This window comes from Camarhynchus parvulus, chromosome 20 (genome assembly GCF_901933205.1).
Source record: "Camarhynchus parvulus chromosome 20, STF_HiC, whole genome shotgun sequence".
NCBI classification, from domain to species: domain Eukaryota; kingdom Metazoa; phylum Chordata; class Aves; order Passeriformes; family Thraupidae; genus Camarhynchus; species Camarhynchus parvulus.
In genome coordinates this window covers 11,906,446-11,912,445 of record NC_044590.1, presented here as the reverse complement: position 1 = coordinate 11,912,445, position 6,000 = coordinate 11,906,446, and positions in this window count along the sequence as shown.

The following is a 6,000-nucleotide window of genomic DNA, read 5'->3' as shown; positions in this document are numbered from 1 at the left end:
CTGAATGTCACTTGTGCCTCCAAGTATCTGCCAGGATGGGTCTAAAATCCCTATGGCAGCCAGTCAGCTTTAGTAAGTCTGTTTTGTAACTCTGTTTTGTACCCATTTTGTGCCCATTTTGTACCCCTGCTTTGTTCACTGCTGTTTCCACTGAGCCAGCCCCATCCATCCTGGCCTTGGGCACTTCCAGGGATCCGCAGCTTCTCTGGGCACCCTGTGCCTGGGCCTCCCCACTCTCACAGGGAACAATTCCTTCTGCAGATCTAATTAAATTTCCCCTCTTTCAGTTGGAATTGTTCTGATCTCAGCAAGTGTTTAACTGAAGAAACAAATTCCAAGCAGGGATTCTTCCTCTGGCTGGTCACTGATGCACAGCTCCAACTTTTGACAATCTGAGCAAGTGTCCCCTCCTTCCCAACATTCCATGTCCAAGGCCAGGTTGGACAGGACTTAGAGCAACCTGGACCATTGGAAGGGGATGGAATGAGATGATCTTTAAGGTCTCCTCTGCCCCAAGCCATTCTGTGATGCTGTGACACAGAAAGAGCCACCAAGAGTGACACTGAGCTGGCAGGGACCAGGGTACCCCTCACTCACCCCTGGGAAATGAAGCCATGCCAGTGCTGAGCCTGGAAAGGGTTATTCTTCATGGAGGAAAAAGAATATTTAAGATTGAAAAACTTCTTTTGACAGGGCTGTCTTTTAATTACCCTGTGGAATGATAAAATCCCAGCACTGAAAATGTGTCTTTACAAATCTCTAGCTGGAGTAATTAGTCCCGTGCCTGGCTCTCCTGAGAGATTATTGCTGCCTTCTTTTCAGATTACTTACCCAAATAGAACTGGAATCATTGCTATGTTTGACAGTGAGATAGAAAATATCAGATAAAGCTGTTAAAATACTGTTTCACACACTGTGTTTCTGCAGAGTAAGAAGCATCTGCTCTCTCAGTATCAGCAGCAGAGCTGAGCAGAAAATTCACAGCTGAGGGCTGAGATGAATCTCACTTTTTTTCCCCTTTTTTTTTTTTTTTTTTTTGTTCCTGGTCATTCCTAGAAAGATCCAAGTAATCAAGAATTGATTTGTTATTCAAATACTGAATAATATTTGCATCTTTGTCCATTTTAAGGCTTGAATGTATTGGTGGTGGTTTGGGTGAGCCCCTTCTCTGGTCTGAGGAATTCAACCAGAATATTTGTGTGATAAAGGCAAAGGGATAGCACTGAACCCCACAAAATCCAAGTCTTGTGGTGACACCAGGCAGAGATTTCAGGTGAAAAGTAAAGTCTCAGTGCAGAGGCACTTACAGGGGATGCAAACACAGGTAACATTCCTCCTGTTATATCCTTAATGGATGCACTCTGAAGGAAGTTTCTCAGTAGGTATGGCACAGATCTGCAGTGAAATTTGCCTCGAAGAAGTTACAGTTGCTATTTGTTACTTTCTAGGGAAAGGGGGAAAAAATCCCTTTCTTTGGGAATTAAAGTGCTTCCTACATTATGTCAGGCTGCAGAGCTCACAATGCTCAGAAATGCATTAGTGACAATCCTCATCAGTGGCTGAGCTGCTGTGCACGTCCCACCCTGGTTATTTCCTTTTCTCAGGGCAGATTGATGCCCATGGGAGCTGTTCCCCAGGCTGGTGCAGGTGATGCTGTGGCTGCAGGGGCAGGCTGTGCACTGTCCCCCCACAGCTCCCTCAGGCAAGGAGCATCCCAGCCCTGCCTCTTCACTACTCTGCCTCCTGCCATCTCAAATAAATGGTTTTGTGCAAACAAATGTTTCATTCTCACTCCTCCCAAGGCAGCTTTTGTGTCTCGTTGACTTCTGGTGAAACTCAGCATTGCAATGGAGACATTCCCTGGGTCACCAGAGAGACAAGGAGAGCTCAGGCAGCTCAGCAGGATGAGGAGCCACCAACTAACCTGTGTCCAGGGAAATTAAAACCATCCTAAAGCCTTCCAAGAACAAACTGCATGGATCTAAAGTCTGCTCTGAAAGCCTCTAGTCCAGCCCATACTCTCGAGTAGGTCCGGATGCAGCAAGTTCTTCAGGACCTTCCTCACTGGAGCCCCAAACATCTCTACAAACAGAAACCCCAGAGTTTCTCTGACCTCAGCTTCAATGTTTTACCATCATGGTGACATCATTAGTTTTATAAGCAAGCAGAACTTCCCTGGTGCCTCTCCTTCTCCCAGGGTGTGCCTTTGGGGAGAGCCTGACCCATCTCCCATGCACCTTCTCACTGTCAGCACTGAAACCTCCCCTGGCTCTCTCTGGCTGTGGACCCACCCCTGTCCAAGAGCAGCATTTTCCCTGTCCCAGGCCATCCCAAAGCAGCACAACATGAAACACAGCCGTGTTCCCACTCTGGGAGTGGGGCCAGGGCTGTCTGGGTGCAAACAAGGGGTGCTGAGCAGCTGGGAGCACAGACCCCCCCAACCCCTGGCTGCCTCTGGAGCTGCTCCTGCCACAGCCCCAGCGTTCCCCCAGCCCTTCCTGGTGCTCCCCACAGCCTGGAGGGGGGAACACAACCATGTGGAAAGGCTGGAGCTCCTTGGTGAACTGGGCTCTGCTGGGATGCTCCTGCAGCTCCCCCAGAGCTCAGCCTGGGCCAGGCAGAGACCACCCAGGCCACTCCCATGGGTTTGCTGCCCTTAGGATCCTGGTCCCAAGGATCTGCCCTCCCCTCGGCCCTGACACCCCCAGGGCAGATTGATGCCCATGGGAGCTGTTCCCCAGGCTGGTGCAGGTGATGCTGTGGCTGCAGGGGCAGGCTGTGCACTGTCCCCCCACAGCTCCCTCAGGCAAGGAGCATCCCAGCCCTGCCTCTTCACTACTCTGCCTCCTGCCATCTCAAATAAATGGTTTTGTGCAAACAAACGTTTCATTCTCACTCCTCCCAAGGCAGCTTTTGTGTCTCATTGACTTCTGGTGAAACTCAGCATTGCAATGGAGACATTCCCTGGGTCACCAGAGAGACAAGGAGAGCTCAGGCAGCTCAGCAGGATGAGAAGCCACCAACTAACCTGTGTCCAGGGAAATTAAATACAGGCAGAGACCACCCAAGCCAGTCCCATGGGTTTGCTGCCCTAAGGATCCCAGAGTACAGAAAGACTTAAAGGGTCATCCACCCATTCCTTAGTCTATTACCTGAACAACTATGTACAATGACTACAGCGTAGCTAATGCTTCCTAGATATTTTATATCAGGCTATCTTCTAAAAAAAATCAAAAGTATGGAGATTTCCACCACTTCTTTTCAGCAGCTATTCCACAATCTAAACTAGTTCACTGTGAAAGTCTTCTTTTATCTTAAATCCTCTCCATTTGTAGTATCATTACATTACTCTTACGTCTAGCTGTGTCCCAAGGACCTGCTTGTCACTATACGACACGAAAGAACACAAGCACACTACCTTCTCAAGGTGAAGGAAGAAAGAGAAAGTTTATTTTCCTGACTCCAACATTTATAGTTTTCCAAAAGTGACAGTAGATTGGAGGGTGATGGTGCCACCTCTCCAATGACACTGGTCAAACCAACAGTCCATCAACTTTCTCCTCCTCCATAAAAGAGGACAAAACAATCAGTTATTTACAGAAAGTGTCTGAGAAAGTTCACCACAAAAATGTCAATATCAGAAGGCCTAGAAAATCTTAAAAAACCAGGGTGACACCTGCCCACCCCTCTGCCCTGACCCCCGTGTCCCCAGCAGTGCTGCAGAGCCCCAGGCAAGGTCACCCACGGGGCCATGCTGCATTATTGGTGATAATTGGTGGCAGGCACTAATTCCAGCCAGCATGAAGGCAAGAGCACAAGCTGCTTCCCTTTATTGCATTTGATTACACTTTTTTGTTTTTGCATGATTCCCTGCAGTAAGTAGCTCATAATTAACAGGGGATGAATAACATTTCTGCCACTCTGAGCATTAAGTTTTCTCACAACAAATGAAAACATAATTGCCATTACACAGCGCCCTTATCAGAGGGAACACGCTGCTGTTGGGGGGAGGGAGATTTACTGATAGGCACAACTTGCACAGCTGCTCAGGGATGAGAACAAAACGCTGGTGGCTGAGGGCTGGAGCAGCTGGGCACGCTGAGCTGGCTTCCTGCAGCATCTCCTGGCAGTCCTCTGCACGGGCTCACTGCCAGGAACAGCTCATGGGCTCTGCAGGAGAGGAATCTGAGAGTCACAGAATGGGTTGGGTTGGAGGAACCTTAAAGCCCATCCCATTCCACCCCTGCCATGGCAGGGACACCTTCCACCACCCCAGGGTGCTCCAAGCCCTTCCAGCCTGGCCTTGGGCACTGCCAGGGATCCAGGGGCAGCCCAGCTGCTCTGGGCACCCTGTGCCAGGGCCTGCCCACCCTTCACCTTCTGCTGCTGCTTCTGCAATGAAACCTTCTTGGAAAGGCTGGTTTGGTATTTCTCCTTTCTTTTCACCCTTTTCTTTTTACTTTTTTTATCCTCCTTCAGTAGGTTTGGGTAAAAAAGAGCCATAATCTTGAGTCTGTCCATTTGTACAGTGATAGTTCACCCCCAGAGGGAACAGCCTGGAGGATCTCTGCATGGTTTGTGTCAGGACCCAGGACATTCCTCTGGCTGCCCTGGAGGACTCAGACCCTGGCAGGGGCTCAGAGACCTTGGCACAGAGTCAAAGACACCTGTGCCTTTGATTTCAGTCCATGGAAACAATTACCAACTTTGTGTGAGGATTTACAATCTGCAAGGGCTTGAGTAGAATGATAGTGAATTTATCACAGGGTGAAAAAGTCGAATTTTGGGGTTTCAGAATGGGGGTTCAAGAGGCAAGATGGAGGAATCTGGGTGTGTCCTGTCCTCCTTCTCCTTCTTCTTGTCCTCCATCTTCTGCTGTGATGGTGACACTTCTGGATTGGTTTAGAGTAGAGACAGACTGTCTAACATAGGTGATAGGTATTGGAAAATTATTGTAAATAAAGTACACATAGTTCTTAGTATAAAAAGCCAACATCACCCCAAGGGCAGGGACTGAGCCACAACCCAACCTGCTGGACAGATCTCAGCAGCTCAGAGAAAGAATGGAACAGATAAAAGACAATAAACAACCTTGAAAAGCAGAACCAACGAATCTTGACTTCTTCTTTGGTCAGAGGCTGGGAAAAAAGAGACTTTCTAATACCTCGGGGGTCATCTCAACCTCAGAAACCCGAGAGTTTGCTCCTGTAAAAGTCTCAGCTTCGCAGTTCCTCCCATGATGCTGGTGTAATATCACACACAAAATGTTTAGGGAGGATTTCATTGCCAGTTGCTTCATGAGCTGCCTCCCAACATCTTACCTGGACTCTTTGAATGTGAATTCTCACCACAGGATAGGAGAAATAATGACTTTATTTCTGTCCTGGCTGTAATTCCCAAGCAAACAGGAGCACAGAGCACAGGCAAGACAGAAAATGCTGAACTACACGGATGGGTTTCAGGAAAGAGCTTCCTCACCCATGTGCTGGGTGTAATCAGCACTCATTAGAGCTCCTTATTATACAGACACTCCCAGAGGCCCTGCCAGGATTTCTGCTGGGCACTGAGCAAATCCATTGAGAGAACTTCGCTGCTCCCAAGCCTCAATATCTGAAAAGCAAATCTCTCAAGGGCAAGGAATTCAATCAGTTCTGAGGGGCAGATTGATCACCCCGCCCCAGTGATGCACAGGGGAGTTTCCTGCATAGGTAGAGGGCAGGGCTTGGTGTCACAGGGGCCCCTCTGCTCCAGTTCTCCATAAAGAGTCATGGAATCTTTCAGGTTGGAAAACACTTCCAAGATCATCGAGTCCAGGCTGGGATGGATCCTCACCATGTCACCCCCACCAGAGCACTGAGGACTTCTTGAACACCCAACAAATTGATCACCTGGCTGGGTATTTTCCTACAGCCAGGCTAAAAGAGACTCCTTTTCCCAAGGAATATTCATCCAATGCACATCCAAAACTGAGCTCTGATATCCCAACCCCCCTTGGAGTGA